This window comes from Limanda limanda, chromosome 5, assembly GCF_963576545.1.
Source record: "Limanda limanda chromosome 5, fLimLim1.1, whole genome shotgun sequence".
NCBI lineage: Eukaryota > Metazoa > Chordata > Actinopteri > Pleuronectiformes > Pleuronectidae > Limanda > Limanda limanda.
In genome coordinates, this window is record NC_083640.1 from 17,974,058 (window position 1) to 17,989,919 (window position 15,862).

The following is a 15,862-nucleotide window of genomic DNA, read 5'->3' on the forward strand; positions in this document are numbered from 1 at the left end:
GCAGATGAATCAGGGATGAACGGGGTAAACTCTCTTGCTTATCTACTCAGAAATGTTGCTACTTTCCTGCACTCGTTATCTGTCATGATGTTCAAGTGTTTGTCTGTCGAGTGTTTCTGCGACTGTATGTGCATGTTGTCCCTATCTCTGTACCTTTCTTTTAAAAACCTCCATCTGCTTATCTGTTAGAGAACAAAGACATCAAGCCACCTTCTCAGATAAAGACGCTCTGTCACATTCGTACCTGCGTGAGAGTCACGGTGTTCTCACTAAGACATTCTAGCTGTGGTCCTGTGAGAGCGCAGGCAGTGACAGTGTAGGACGAATCATCCAGATTGTCCTCTGCATGAAAGCAACACTTTACATTGCAAATTAAAAAGTGAATTTGACAGTTTGTGTTTCTATTGGTTACAGAAACATACATTTTTCCTTTATACTAAAAGTTGGTGCAGCCTCACCTTAATTCTCATTTATCTGTCTGGCATAAACAAGGGAGGTATTGTTGGTATGCCATTGAGCAACTGATGACTGGTATGAACAAGCCAAAAGCCTTTAAGACAGTAATGAAGATACAGGAAACACAATGCAATGCTTGAGTGGGAATGTAACTGCACTCTCATGCTTCACAAAGACATCTGCAGCATGTCTCGAAATCTGTTTTCTGATTTAATCGAAATGTAACCAATGAATGAAATGGCTTTTAAATGGAGCGATGCCTGCGAGCTAGTTCAAGCAGCCAACTCGAGCTGCGCTGCTCCCATCATCTCCATTGCTCGCACTGCTTTCTACCAGTTGCTTCAGCCCCTCCACCACCCCAGCATCCACCTGTAGGCTCCGACGGGTGGTTACAAGTATTTGCACATCACTCTCATCATTCCTGTGTAATCATATGGGGGAGTGATTAAGTTGGAGCCTAGACGCCAAACACTAAACCTGTTCTAATGCTGCAATAAATGTTTGAACGAGTTTTTCTGACTGAACTTAAATAATTGCTTGCTGAGTTTGGAAATAATTGTCTGTATATTGCAATTTGTTATTTTCAGTTTGAACCTGCAGCATATTGTGACTCTGACTGTGTAAAGTGAAGGTTTGTCAGCAGGATAATAAACACAACTTCTGAGCTGCCTAACAAGTAGTTGAGGAATGCATTTTTGATTTTACTGCTGGATATTCTCTTGTACTCGCAGGGCACTTCAGACATGCCCAGACATTCTCTGTAGCTGCAGATCAAGATGAAGCCTCTGCAGTTAACCGAAACCTGCTACAACACAAGAACAAACACGAAGATTACACGTGTTAGCTCAACAGTCACTGAAGGCACAGTAAAGGGAGCCCAGTCAAAATAGAATGTGAATATGTGAAACACTGCAAGCTTTTGAAAGGTGTTGGATAAATACAAAAATACCAGACAAACACTTACTATATTCTTGAGAGGGCCACATGTGCATTTCATTTATTGATGGCTATCAGGACGTCATAACCACCAACTCTACCTTTATTTGTTTTTGTGCATAAAATCTTCACGATTTGCACTTGAGGTGAATTTCTGATTACGACTGTTTTCCTGTTTCCTGTCAGCTCTGAGAAAACATACTCTGATCTAATCAAATCACATGTTACATTTATGTATACGCACAGCGACATGTGAGGGGGGCAGAATTTCATGAAGATCAATGCAATCTGTTCAAAGTAGCAAGGATAACAGCAGCAGTCAGTGTTGTCAGCGCTGTTTCATGTGGGTTTGCCAAGAGTTCTGTTCTGAAAATGTGATGATGGTTTTGTACACACAGTAAAACCTGTCCACACCAAAATAGTATTTTTAAAAACATACAGAAAATCAACTGCACTATGTTTGTTATCCTGCTAGAAAGGCTCATGTGCACCTGTTGAGGAAAGCAGAGACAATGGGGCAAAAGAGTTCATCCATCAACTCCTCTGAGCCCTTCCCATCTCTCTTCCCCTGCTCTCTGCTTCCTGTTGTGCAGGAAGCGAAGCTAAATCCGCTCCGCCCACTGGTCGCAGAGTAAACACTGCATGAAGTGGTTACACGAGATAGAGAGCGGGGATGAGTGGGTGAATAATAAATAAACCAAGACTCATGATAACCAACGGGAGCTGAGTGAACAAGTGAACTAAAGTCAAATCAAAAATGTAAAACCAGTGGATCAAAGCTGACGTGAACGTTACACAAAGTCTCTGCAGCTGCACAGTTCAATTGTGAGAGGCCTGCATTGGCTCATTACCCCAGGAAGCAGTGTGACAGGAAAAGAACTATACACCGGGTTAATTTGAGCTGCAGGAAGCCGTGTGCTTAGAAAGCCACACTCTTTCCTGCTGGAAGGAAAGGTGTGATTGCTTACGCACTCACTGATCTGCAGCTGCAGCCTCTTTATGCACCACCAACAGTCCTGTTACATCTATGAGTGGACGTGGAGTAACAAACTTCAAAACCGTATTTCATGTATCACTTTGTATAATGCATATGTTCATAAATGTTAGTATTATGTTTGAAAATATTGTTGTTGTTTGAACATAACAACAATTTCCAAGCCCGGCCCATGTAAGAGCAGGGCTGAGATCACGAGTAGCTCATAGTAACCCCATCTTACATTGGTGGCATATGGTTTCTGCTATCATGTTGCTGATGCACTTAAAAAGCATATCACTGTAAGATACCACTTAAAACCAGTTTAAAGTGTATATCAAATTGCACAAACATACTGACAAAATGCTATGGCACCACTCTGATTTATGGTCTATCCATTGCTTTTCTCACTGGCATATGGCACAAAATGGGATATTGATCGTGTTCCGCTGCACTCCAACAAAGGGGTTTTATATAGGCCCGGCTTTCATGTGCAACAGCTGCCTGCAAGTAGTGATTCTTTTCCATCATAACCTAACAGCAAAATCTATCTTTTTATATGTTTTGCTGCTGGAGAAAAGTTATATCAATAAATAAAACATAAAGTGGTATGCTCTTAAGTGACACATAACAATGGCATAACGAAACCTGGCAGAGGCATATGTCAGTTCCTGGCAGGGTGTCGACAGTTATACACAACTTTGTCACACCGCTTGAAATGAAATTTAGGACCATACTTGTGCTAGAAAAACACAAAAAGTGAAAAATATATTTGTTCCTATAGTAAACACAATGATAGCCATTAGTATTCATCCCCATTGCCCCCACACTTGGGACCTACTTTGAATTCGGCCTCCACAAATGCTATTAATTCTCAAGCCACTTATGAATAAACATGCATTTCTTCATGTTTATAAATGATCTAGCATGGACGTCAGTATAACGCATTAACTTTACCAGAAACAGAAAAAAAACGACGCAGCATAAATAAAGGAACTAATAATTCAATCCTCGGTTTGGCAGAGTAAAGAAATTGTCACGGTGATAAAAAATGGAAGATCCATCCAATCTGAAGCCGCCCTGCAGTAGATCAGCAGCTAACCAAAGGTGGCATCTGGCAAGAAATGGAACGTACAGAAATATGCTGGTGCAATGGTACCAGAGAAACATGGCTTGCACGCTGCATTTCATTTGTTACTTGTACAGAGCAGCAAACTCCCACAGTCACCAATAACACATGCAACAGAACCACTTGCCAACCAACAGCGGCAAACTATTCAACAATTTTCAATTCAAGGATCACTACCAGTGATTTTTTTTTGAAATATACATAGCTTTTCCTCTTTGTCTTGCTCTACCAGCTGGGTGTTCCGTTTAGTTCAGTCTGGACATTGAAATCAGGACACAGGCACGGAGGCAATAAGCTGTAATAAGGCTAGTAAATGGTTCTATTACAGCTTGAGTTGAAGGTAATTAGAGCAGTGGCAGGATAAGAGATGGGAGCGAGGAACAAGCATGTCTCACACACAGGAGCACAAGGGGGGGGGGGGGGGGTGGTCTTTATAAAGCACCACAAAATATATTCTTTTGGTGATTGATTCTGCCAAAGATAAGTTTTCCCCCTCAATTACCACCTGACTACCCAAAAGTTATTTGACCAAATATAGAAGTTTGAATATGTTTAATTTGACCAACCCCCCTCCATACTCAAATGGTACTTTCTTCATGTGCTTGAGCAAGTGCTGCAGAAAATGTCCTTATCAGTTGACTGTTTATTCAGTCCCCACCCGATTCCTGTGCAGTCAAAGTGATTCAGCATAAACATGACAAACAGCCATTGTTGACGTTTTGAAGAAGAGTTGAACAGCGGTCCAGCAGCTGAATAATGAGCTGTCACTTCTGCTGACGTCTTTCAGAGCCTCGCACAGGCTGTTCCGAGCTGCACTTCTTCTGAACCTGTACTTCCCGTCCTCCCCTCTGATTCCAAACTATATTATGTAATGGGTCCCCACTTTAGCGGAAATTTAACACATGCAAGTGGCAGCTCTCCGGTCATTTGGCTATGCTACCAGCAGCGGGCATCTTAATTTGCCATGAATGAGATCAAGAGCAGTGTGGTGTTACACTTACGAATCAGTAAACTATTAAAACCTCCTCTCATTAATTTCCCTTTATTCAAATGTCACATAAAATCAATTTACTTCCTGAACACTGACAATTGTGGAAGCAGCTTGTTTCTTAACCTGTGCAGAAACAGTGATATCCATGCATACACTGACACACAAACACTTTGAAGTGTTTATAAAAGCATAGCTTGCAGTTTCCCCCATTGCTCTGACAGTTGATTGCTAACAGCCTGAAATCACAGTTGCTGCTGTGAGGCTCTTGCGTCAACTCGTCGTCACTCCGGTCCCCTGTCGAGTCACCCCCCCCCGACCCAAACCCCATTCTTTTCATCTTCTAATTCCACCTTCAGTCTCACCTTTTCTTCGTGGCTAAAACAACACTATTATGAACTTAGCACCCTCCATCCTGTTCTATTTTTCTCTCTTGCTGTGACTGTGGCTGTGACTCAGAAGCTAATCAAAGAAAATCGTGGCCACCTTGCTCTGTGAATGAGGTGAAGTCATGGTTCAGGCATTCAGCGTGAATATGAAGCAGGGCATTCAAGTATTTCATTCAAATGCCACCTTCAGAGAGATGACATTACACAAATGTTGCAGTTGCTTCAAAAGAGGACAGATGTAAATAATATAACCATTACATTTTTATTGATTATTCACATCACCCTATTCTTCTTTTCCTATAGGTAGTTTTAAACGTAACATTTCTCCTCTTGTTTTTCTCTTTAATGTGAACGGTGTGTTTTATGTAAGTAAAGAACATTTTCCTCTTCACCACCAAACAATAACACAAATCTCAAGGTAAAATGGAGCATAGCACAAAATCGTTGCAAAACACAGTTTGAATCAAAACTATAATGTGTTTTTACTGATGTTGTGACTGGATCGTACTATTTAATTTAACATAATACATGTTTTTCTCGTTGCTGAAATATTTTTCTGACATCCTCTGGCACTATTTGAAGTCAACTATGGAACAAAATATATTTCATGTATGTTTCACAACACTAGAGCAGAAGACCAAAGTAAATCTAACAAAAAACTGCAGCTTAGTCTCTGGGAGTGAGCTTCCAACTCCACGTGCTCCACGTGTTCTCTGAATATTACAATCCCCACTGTGAGTGAACCCATGCAGACATATAATCGATCACACACACTCACAGTAAATGCACTCAGGAAGTGAACTGTCTATCTCGATGCTGGTGTTGTTTAACATCTTGTGGACTCCAACAACACAGTACAATACAGTTACTAAACGCAACTTGTTTCCTCTGTGTTACATAATCTGTGAGCAGCAAAAGCTATTCGTATTTTTTAAGACATAGTTTCCCCCGAGGACCTGAGCAGAAACATGTCTCTGGTCGAGCCTGTGACACAAACACTGATGCTGAAGTCAGTCTAGTCGTATAACGGCATCGAGCCGGTGCGTCAGAGGGGAGACTTCATGTATTTTGAGAGAGAAACACATTAGAGACAAACCGTCATATGCCTACAATTACAAGTCTGACTTTTACTGCCCGGCTGAAAAATAAGAAAAAGTCATGTGTGCGACTGACTTGATGATCAAAAGAGTGATGTCATTTTGTCTGCCCCCTCGGAGCGCATATGTAAACATGTCACTTCATCTTGTGTGTGTCTTATGGCTGACAAGCAATGACATCATCTGCATGAAGGAGATGAGGAGGACGAGAGCGATTGTTCTTCCAGCTCTATCGTGCCATCAGACTTTCCGAGATAAGTGCCTGAGGGCTGACTCTTAAAAAGGCGGAGAACGATAAAAATACCTGACAGCATTATTTCAGTGAACTGAATGAGAATTTGCACCGTGACAGAGATAACATCCCTGAGAATCCTCATTATCCTCTATTCTTGGTATTCTGCTTGACTGTTCCTGACAGACACCGAAATAAAACAATAATTACTTTGCTCATTCCGTTTTATTATGGAGCTGATGCTAGATGGTGACGTTTGGAAAGGTGCACATGTGTCTCTAGGTGCATATACATATACATTTCTCTCGGTGTGTGTATATTGTTGGCATGTTGAAACAAATGCATCAGCTGTTAGAGATCTAATCCCTCATGTCTCTAGATTGCTGGTGCCCACCTCATGACTTCAGATACAAACACACACGCTGCACGTCCACAAGGAATCTGGGTTTCATTAACTTCCTGTGGTTTTGGACAATGAATCCTCACATTAAGATACACGGAGAACAATGAACAACAGCTTCTTCTGCTGAAAGACTGCAAAGCAGATTTTGGATAAAAACTCTGTCATTGCCCAACGACTTCAAGTATCTTCCTCATTCTTGATATGGGAGGTTCGTGTGTTGGACTGAGGCTTGTCCGGATTTGTTCTTACTGCAATTGTTTCTTCAAGGTGCTCTAGGTTGGATCCCACAAAACCACAGGCTGGTAATGGGCACAAATTCCTTCTCCTGTTTACTACAGTTGCTGATTACTCATTGGGATAATGGGAGGTCGAGCTCAGCATGTGCGTGTAGAGTGAAGGAAGACAGAGAGGTGAGCTGTTGTTTCGAAACTGTCTCTCATCACGCCCAGTTCACCAGAAACTCCCACCCTCTGTCAGTACAGTCATTCCTGTGTGGATACACAATCATTATACTCAACGGTGTAGTATTCACACTCTATATTTAGGTAAAAGTAAAAGTACCACACTATAAATATACAGTACAATATAAACAGCGGTGCTCTCAACATGTTTCTACGTACAGCTTTATTTCAAGCTTAGTACAGGTATAGAAGCAATATCAAATGGTACAATGCTAAATGGTCTGTATAGCACTTTTCTAGACTTGAGTCAAAAGCACTGTGCAGTGCAGTTTGTATATTTTTTAGCATTCACCCATTCCCACACATTCATACAGTGCATATATAGTATATGTGCAGCAGTTTCTCTACCATACATCACCTTGCACAGCTGTCAGAGGCAATTTGGGGTTTAGCATCGTTTCAATAGCAAAAAAAACTCAAGTAAATTATTACTATTGCACATATGTAGCATTTGCTGCTGTTGCTGGAGATAATTGTATATAATTTATGTTACGGTTGAGCTTAATCTACAATGATAGATTAAATTTGAATTGTTCAATTTATGCTTTATCCATCCATCCATCCATCCATCCATCCATCCATCCATCCATCCATCCATCCATCCATCCATCCATCCATCCATCCATCCATCCATCCTCCCTCCCTCATTCCTTCCTTCCATCCTTCCTTCCTTCCTTCCTTCCTTCCTTCCTTCCTTCCTTCCTTCCTTCCTTCCTTCCTTCCTTCCTTCCTTCCTTCCTTCCTTCCTTCCTTCCTTCCTTCCTTCCTTCCTTCCTTCCTTCCTTCCTTCCTTCCTTCCTTCCTTCCTTCCTTCCTTCCTTCCTTCCTTCCTTCCTTCCTTCCTTCCTTCCTTCCTTCCTTCCTTCCTTCCTTCCTTCCTTCCTTCCTTCCTTCCTTTCTTCTTTCCTTCCTTCCTTCCTTCCTTCCTACCACCCATTCATCCATTCATCCATTTATCCATCCATCCATCCACTAATTCATCCATCAACTATACTGTTTATCCTCTAAGGGTCATTGGGAGGTTGGGGTCAAACTTATATTATACACTATGGAGAGTATAAAGGTCTTCTGACAAGTTGTTGGTGGGTGGAAGGATAAAAGAGCAGGAAATGTAAATATTCAAATACAAATCCTGCAAGTTTGCACTTGAAAAATATACTTTGTTATTCTTCAGAACTCAAGAATCATTCTTAAGAATTAAGTCTCACTCACATCTGTAGTTTGAGTGTTTTGTTCACATTGGCTGCAGAACAAAGCTTTTGGGGGAACTCCACATTGACGAGGCTGAGGTTGTTATCCACTGAGCCACAGTGACACTGTACACATGTAGAAGGTGTTAGTCAAGCCTGGATGTGGGTCTGCAGGTGGGCTTTTAGCTGACACACGCACAGATGTACAGAAACACTTTTACGATCACAGGCCGTCATCACTTGACTTTGAACTGAAAGGTGAGTAAAGCTGTTTTGTCTGGGTTGCTGCACCGAGCCGGGGGGAGTCACACAGGTGAAAGCAGAAGAGCCTCACGGAGCTTGATGACACCTGCTCCTCCACCGAAACCAAACTCGTCTGGAACAGCAGACAGTCAGTCCTTACATGGAGATAAACACAGACTCTGCAAAACCAAAACACAGGCTTCTGCTTCTCTTCTATGCCCCTTAAACATCTGCATACATATATACTGTATAGAGGAAAGTGATTTTCCGGAGACCAGGTTAACAACTAAAGGGGACAGAGCCTTGGCAGTGGGCCCTCAGGCTCTGAAACAACCTGCACTTTAGTTCCTTCTTATAAAATGCTACTAGAAACCCTTTTCTGAATTAATCTTGAGTTGTTTATTTTAATTATTTTAATCAAAGTGGCTCTGATAGGAGAACCTCAAACATTCTTCTAGCAGAGAGCCTTTCTTTGTTTTATCTGTTTGTTATTTTCATCATCTATCCATTTTATTGCCTTATATATAAATTGTATATTAATAATATAATATTTAAACTGTATATATAAATTTGTTATTGTTATTATTAGTGTCTTTTAAATGTATTTTATGTATCTGAGGGATCTCAGTCTTTTGATAAACTTGTATTAATTGTTTTCAGTATTGAGGTGACCTTTCATTAAACATTTAGAGCATCTCTTTTTGGAAATGGCTGATCTGTGGTTTTATAATGTTAATATATGTCTTTACCAGTTTAACCAAAGCATAATTATTTCCTGAAAGGTTTTTTTAAGGGCATGAAGAGGTGAAATGTTCCAAATGAATACAAGAAAAAAGCAAAACATTATCTAAACAGCTTTAATGTAAAATGTCAGACAGAAAAATCTTCATAATTTAGTGGGTTTTTAAAATGATTTGTGATGAAGTAGTTACCATGACTGCAAAACAAATTTCCCCTGGGGATAATAAAGATAAGAAAAAATAGATTTTTCTTCTCTTCTCAAATTAATTATCATGAGACCCCTTGAGGGCTCCACTGTTTTACTCCGTGACATCAGACATGACATCAGCTGTATAACCAATGCCACCTAATAAAATAAATATATATAATGTATGACATGATAAATGTTGTTTTCTCTTCTATTTGTTCATTTCAATTTAACAATGTGTAGCGTATCAGCCTGTCTTTTATTCCAAACCCTTGTAATATGACACTTATTAGGAGACCAGGCTTCTTCTGGAGATAGTTGTCCACATCCTCCTGCTCCTTTCAAACCTAAATACATTAAGCTTATTGTTCCCATCTCATGCCCTGAGCCAAACAGAGGATATCCAGAAGGATGTGTTCCTGTCCACTTCCCTTGAGGGGAAAACAAACAGGGACAGCAGCTTTTGTCCTGTCACACTGGTTAACATTTTTTTTTTTTACATTTCATTTAGCTGATGCTTTTATTCAAAGCGACTTACAATAAGTGCATTTAACCATGAGGGTAAAAACCCAGAATAACAAGATTCAAGAAAGTACAATTTCTTCAAGAAAGCCAAACTACAAAGTGCTATAAGTAAGTGCCATTTAAGTGCTACTAAATTGTGAGTTTAAACTTATATTCAAGGTATAGTCTGAAGCGGAGTGCGGCGGAGGATGTGTAGACTTTCTGTCCTGATGTCATTGGGGAGCTCATTCCACCATTTATGAGCCAGGACAGCAAACAGTTGTGATTTTGAGTGTTTAGCTCCCAGTAAGGGAGCAACGAGCCGATGCAGAGCGGTGTGAACGGGCTGGGGTGTAACGTTTGACCATGTCCTGGATGTAGACTGGACCCGATCCGTGGCTGCACGGTACGCAAGTACTTGTGTTTTGAAACGGATGAGGGCAGCCACCGGTAACCAGTGAAGGGAGCGGAGGAGCGGAGTAGTGTGAGTGAATTTAGAAAGGTTAAAGACCAGTGGAGCTGCTGCATTCTAGATGAGCTGCAGAGGTCGTATGGCACTAGCAGGTAGACCTGCCAGGAGGGAGTTACAATAGGCTAGGTGAGAGATGATCAGACCCTGGACCAGAACCTGCGCCGCCCTCTGAGTGAGAAGGGGGCGTATCCTCCTGATGTTGTTCAGCATGAATCTACAGGAACATGATTGTCACACCCAGGTTCCTAGAAGTCTGGGTTGGAGCTAACACGGAGTTGTCAAAGGTAATAGTCAGGTCATGGGTGGAAGAGCCTTTCCCTGGAAATAAAAGTAGTTCAGTCTTGTCAAGGTTAATTTTCAGGTGGTGTGCAGCCATCCACTGAGAGATGTCAGTCAGACAGGCGGAGATTCGTGCTGCTACCTGTGTTTCAGATTGGGGAAAAAAGAGGATTAGTTGGGTATCAGCATAGCTATGGTAGGAAAAGCCATGTGATTGAATGACAGAGCCGAGGGAGTTGGTGTACAGAGAGAAGAGGAGGGGACCCAGGACGGAACCCAGAGGGACCCCAGTAGTGAGAGGACAAGGTTCAGACACAGATCCTCTCCAAGTTACCTGGTATGTGCGGTCATTGAGGTAGGATGAGAGCAGGGAGAGAACAGAGCCTGAAAAAACCCAGGTCCTGAAGGGAGGAAAGAAAGATCTGGTGGTTTTAACAGCTATTGTTTCACACTGGGCCGGTTGAAGGTTTAGTCCTAAATGCACGGGCCGTGGAGGCTGTCACTGTTTGTCCCGCGTAGTTCTCAATCATTTATTCATCAGTGCCCTCAACTAGTTTCAACCAGTTTCTATTACTTTCTATAACTCATAACCTATAACTTAACTTTCTCATTTGTAAAGATTATGAATTATTGCATTGTCCTGCTAAAAATAATACATTTCAGTAAAATAATGCTGTTTGCAAGATTTGTCACTTAACACTGAGTAATTTAAATTTATTTTGATGTCATTTGGCTGTTTCTCAGTCCTCATATTTTTTTTACTCTTAAAATGTTGGATGATTGTTGTTGCGTGAGCTGCTATCAAAAAGTCAAAGTAAACTCTGCAGCAACATGTTTTTGTAAAGGTTTTATCTGGGTGGATACTTCCTGGAGGTATCAGGGGAATAACAATAAAGACAGAGGGAGAGAGGGAGACAGAGAAGGAGAAAGACAGAGAGCAAAAAACCTTGTTTTGTAATATGCAAAAATGCAAAGAGTTCATCCTAAAGAAGGGAAATAAGACTCAAAACCCCAAACATTTCTAAAGCAATAGAAATGCATTAAAAAAGGAGCAGTTATGAGCACAAAGTCAAAATATATCTAAACTATCCTCTCAAATCAGATTATAGACAAACATCACAGCTACAAACAAGGTGGTGAAGGATTAAAATGATGTACATCTGGTCGGAGGAATTTTACAAGTGTAAAGTGCGAGACGAATTTTTATGAAAATTTTATATTATGAAATAATATGATGAAAACGTGTTTGGAGTGTGCACGCAAACCAGGATGACTAACAGGCAGCAGCCAAATGAATTGCAGCTGGATGTTTACGTGCGGGCGAGGTTTAGAACACCAGTTGCCATAGAAACAGCAGTGTGTCTCCCACTCAGCTCAATGGCAGAGCAAGTGGAGACTGCCGATCTATTATCAGAGATGATGCGTTGATTGGCTCATTGATGGGCCTCGGAAACGCACCATTGACCGCGTTAACCTTATGCTCCCGTTGCCTCTCCGTCCTGGCATTTCCTTTTTCTTTTCAACGGATGTGAGCAACTAAGCGCTCGGAGTTCAGGAATATGGCAAACACAAAACTGGAGCTGCTGTCTGCGTTGATTCTAAATCACTTTTCATTTATTCAGTCAGTCTCAAAGCATTTTCAGCTCAGAAATGAGAGGAGGTGAATGGATCCTCTGCACGGCCAGATGGTTACATCATAGAGGAGGCAGATGTGAGTGTTAATCTGCTGGAGAAAACTTTCAGCTGAACATCAATTGCTCTCTAACAAAAAAAACAACTCAAAATGAAAATCTTTTATGTCTGTGTCCTGAAAAGCTGTGAAGCATTATCTGAATTTCAAGAGTCGGCCCTGCGTGGAGATTCATCTTCCTCCGGCCGACATCATAACGCCAATCCACCTCCTCCTCCATGCAGCGCCACAGTCCATTCGTCCGCCCCTGCATCTGTCCAGTGCGTTACGGGAGGGCAGCAATTTGGATAACGTGGCATTTAGCCGAGGAGGGCTTCTTACCGTGGGCTCAGAGAAATGCCAAAGGTGCACAGGTTGTGTCACTGACCTTTCAGCTCGAATCTCAGAACAAACTTTATCACTGACTCAGTTTTGTCCAAACTTCTATAACTCTACGAGGGTGCAGAATAAATAAGTGATGACACCAAATCCAACAACAGCAAAGGACAAGAGCATCTGCAGAGTATAAGATTACAAAGGCTAACTTTTTTGATGCAGCACGGTGTTACAGCGGCAATAGCTCAAAGCAGGAAGCCCCTTTGTTCAAATCCCAGTTGGGATTGGGCTGGGATTTTCATGTGTCAGGTTTGTGTGCAGGGTTTGCTTAATTTGAGACTTTAGATTGACTGTAGGTGTAATTGTGAGCGGGAATGGTAGTTTTCCAGGGTGTAACCGGCCTCTCTCCCAAGGTTAGCTGGGATGGACTCCTGCCCTCGTCTCAACCCTCGAAAGTGGTAAGCTACAGATAATAGAGGGATGGAACTCGTTTCATTAGCACAACGTGTGGGCAACTAACTGTGCAGCACTGAACCAAAGCAGTAACACTGTATTTTGCATATCAAAGCAATGAGTTTGCTATATAAATATATTGTTTATATATTGTATGACCATTATATTTGAACATATCCACTGGTGACTAGTTATTAAAGCTCCAGCATGAGCCCAGAAAGAAACATTAATTTCCTAACTTGCTGAGCAACTCAGCTCCAACAAAATCCAAAGGGAGATGTTGTGCGCCTGTGTGTATGTGTGTGTGTGTGTGTGTGTGTGCAGGAGTGTGCGTGTATGTGTGCGTGTTGCGTAGGATTGGCTTTGTCTTTCGGGCTGTGCTCTGAGTCACAGGATTGATATGCTGCTTTGAAGCCTCTGGAGTTCCCTCCCTCCATGAGGCAGAGCTGTATTTAAACACTTGCCACACTTCACAGATCCTTGCTAAACGCCTTTGCTTTCCACATGTAGTGACACCGACAACTGTTCAGCCTTAACCGCCTCTGGACCATGGTGGGCGTAGTGTGGTGTCAAGAGGATCAAGCATTAACTTGCACATCAAGTTTACCTATTATTTGATATCACTGCTCGGATGCTGAAGAAACATGTAGCACTGTATTATTTAGCAACAACTCCTGAAGAGATGTCTGTGGCATAGCTTTACAGCTTTAAGTGATGCAATAAAATGTCAGCTAAAGCATCAAACTCTCAGACTGGTTGAAACCCCGCACAGGGGAATTTCAGAATACAACACACCCTCTTGTTTGCTGGTATGGACGGAATGCTGCTTCCACTTTGTTGCAGCTACTTTTAAAGAAGGGCTAACACAGCAGTGATCCCCAATCCCAGGTCATCTCATCTGAAGAACTACTCTGCTGTACATACATGATGGTGATGAGGCAGATGCTGCAGGACCTTCGATCAAGATTTATTTCCTACACAAACTACAGGCGAAAAAAATTAAATAATACATTTTATTAAATTTAAATAACCATTGGTTCCATATCGCTGGAATGCCTTAGAAAACTTTGTCAAAAAGGGCAAATGTTTTTTTGTGTGGAAACCTTTGGCAGAGTTCATTCATCACGCTTTCTCTCCGTTTCAGCTTTAGCTTTGCTCTTTGTCTGAAGGCTGCCCACACACAGCCATGTGATGCTTTTATCAAAGGAGTCAGGAGGCCATCACAGGCCCATTCTCAGGAAGTCACATTTTCTACTGACATCATGGAGGAGGAGGGTGGTGATGTTAGTGGAGCAGTCAGCTAAGAGACGACGTGCGGTCAGTTATTATGGAAACTGAAGTATAAAAATAATGATTGTCCTGTGACGCTCATCCAACTTTTGCAACAATCCAAAGACAATGTGACGCAGGCTGTCTGCGTCATGTTGATTAAGGTCTGATTAAGGACAACCTCCAAGGAATCACGTGTTAATTACATGCATCCCAGAAAACACAGAGTCCAGACACAGAGGTATTGATTGGAGGTTTGCGCAAATTATAAGTTGTGTTTAGATATTTTCAGAGAGGATATTTAAAGTCATTACAGCAACAATATGCATTTAAGCTTTTATGTATTGGCTCGACCCTTAATGAATAATCAGTAATGGATGGATGGATGATTAAGTGATAGCTAGATGGATGGATGGATGATTAAGTGATAGCTAGATGGATGGATGGATGGATGGATGGATGGATGGATGGATGGATGGATGGATGGATGGATGGATGGATGGATGGGTAGACTCACAACCTTTCTGACGTGGCAATAACCTGCAAAGGACATGAACACATATTAAAATATAAAAAAAATACTGCATATAGATACAGTAAACAGAGGGAGATAGAGGATGTGGAACTGCTGAGAAGATGCACTAGTGTAATTGCCGTGATAAACTGCTAGAGACCGAATGAGCGTCAGATGTCGTGACACCGACATGCAACATGTAATTGAGCTGTCTGTTTGAACGACATTAGCCACCTACCTGCCAGCACACTTAGATCCACAAATACAAAAAAAAGCGACGATACCACAGGGGCCTAGTTTCAGCCAGGAGAGGACAAAAAGACCTTTCAGGGGAGCTGATTGTAGCAAATTACAGGATTCAGACGAGGGAACACGAACGTCACAATACTGAGAGAGTAAGTGGCCACTGCATCTCACCTTGGTGACTCATTTGCAGTTTTATGTGTTTTTAAACACCAGGAAGGAAACCAAGTCGTGCAGAGGCAAACACACACCTGCTTACACACAGTCAAGAGAAACCTTTTTTTTTTAGTAAGACGATTAAGTCTGACTGCTGTGCATTGCTCATCTCTCACATTACTGACACTGCAGAGAACAGCTGAAGCTACACTCATCTCCGTCCTCAGTACATCTGTTCGCGTGCACATGGTTGGAGGAGGAGCGCTGACATTTGATAAGCAAAGGCCTCCTATCCCCCTTAGTGCATCCCAGTGTGTGTGTACGCATATCAAAGCCAATTTTTTATGTTTCTAGCAGAATGTGCAGACTATCACTTTGACTCACTCTTCTGCCCGCAGAGAACTTCACGGCAGAACCCGAAGCATAATGATCCACCGTGTCACACCAGCTTAGACTCACTCCACAGCTAAGCTGGCCTGCATGCACAACACTTTCCCCACTGTGGATGTGACAGTAGCAGAGCCACAGCTTTGTTTGGGCCA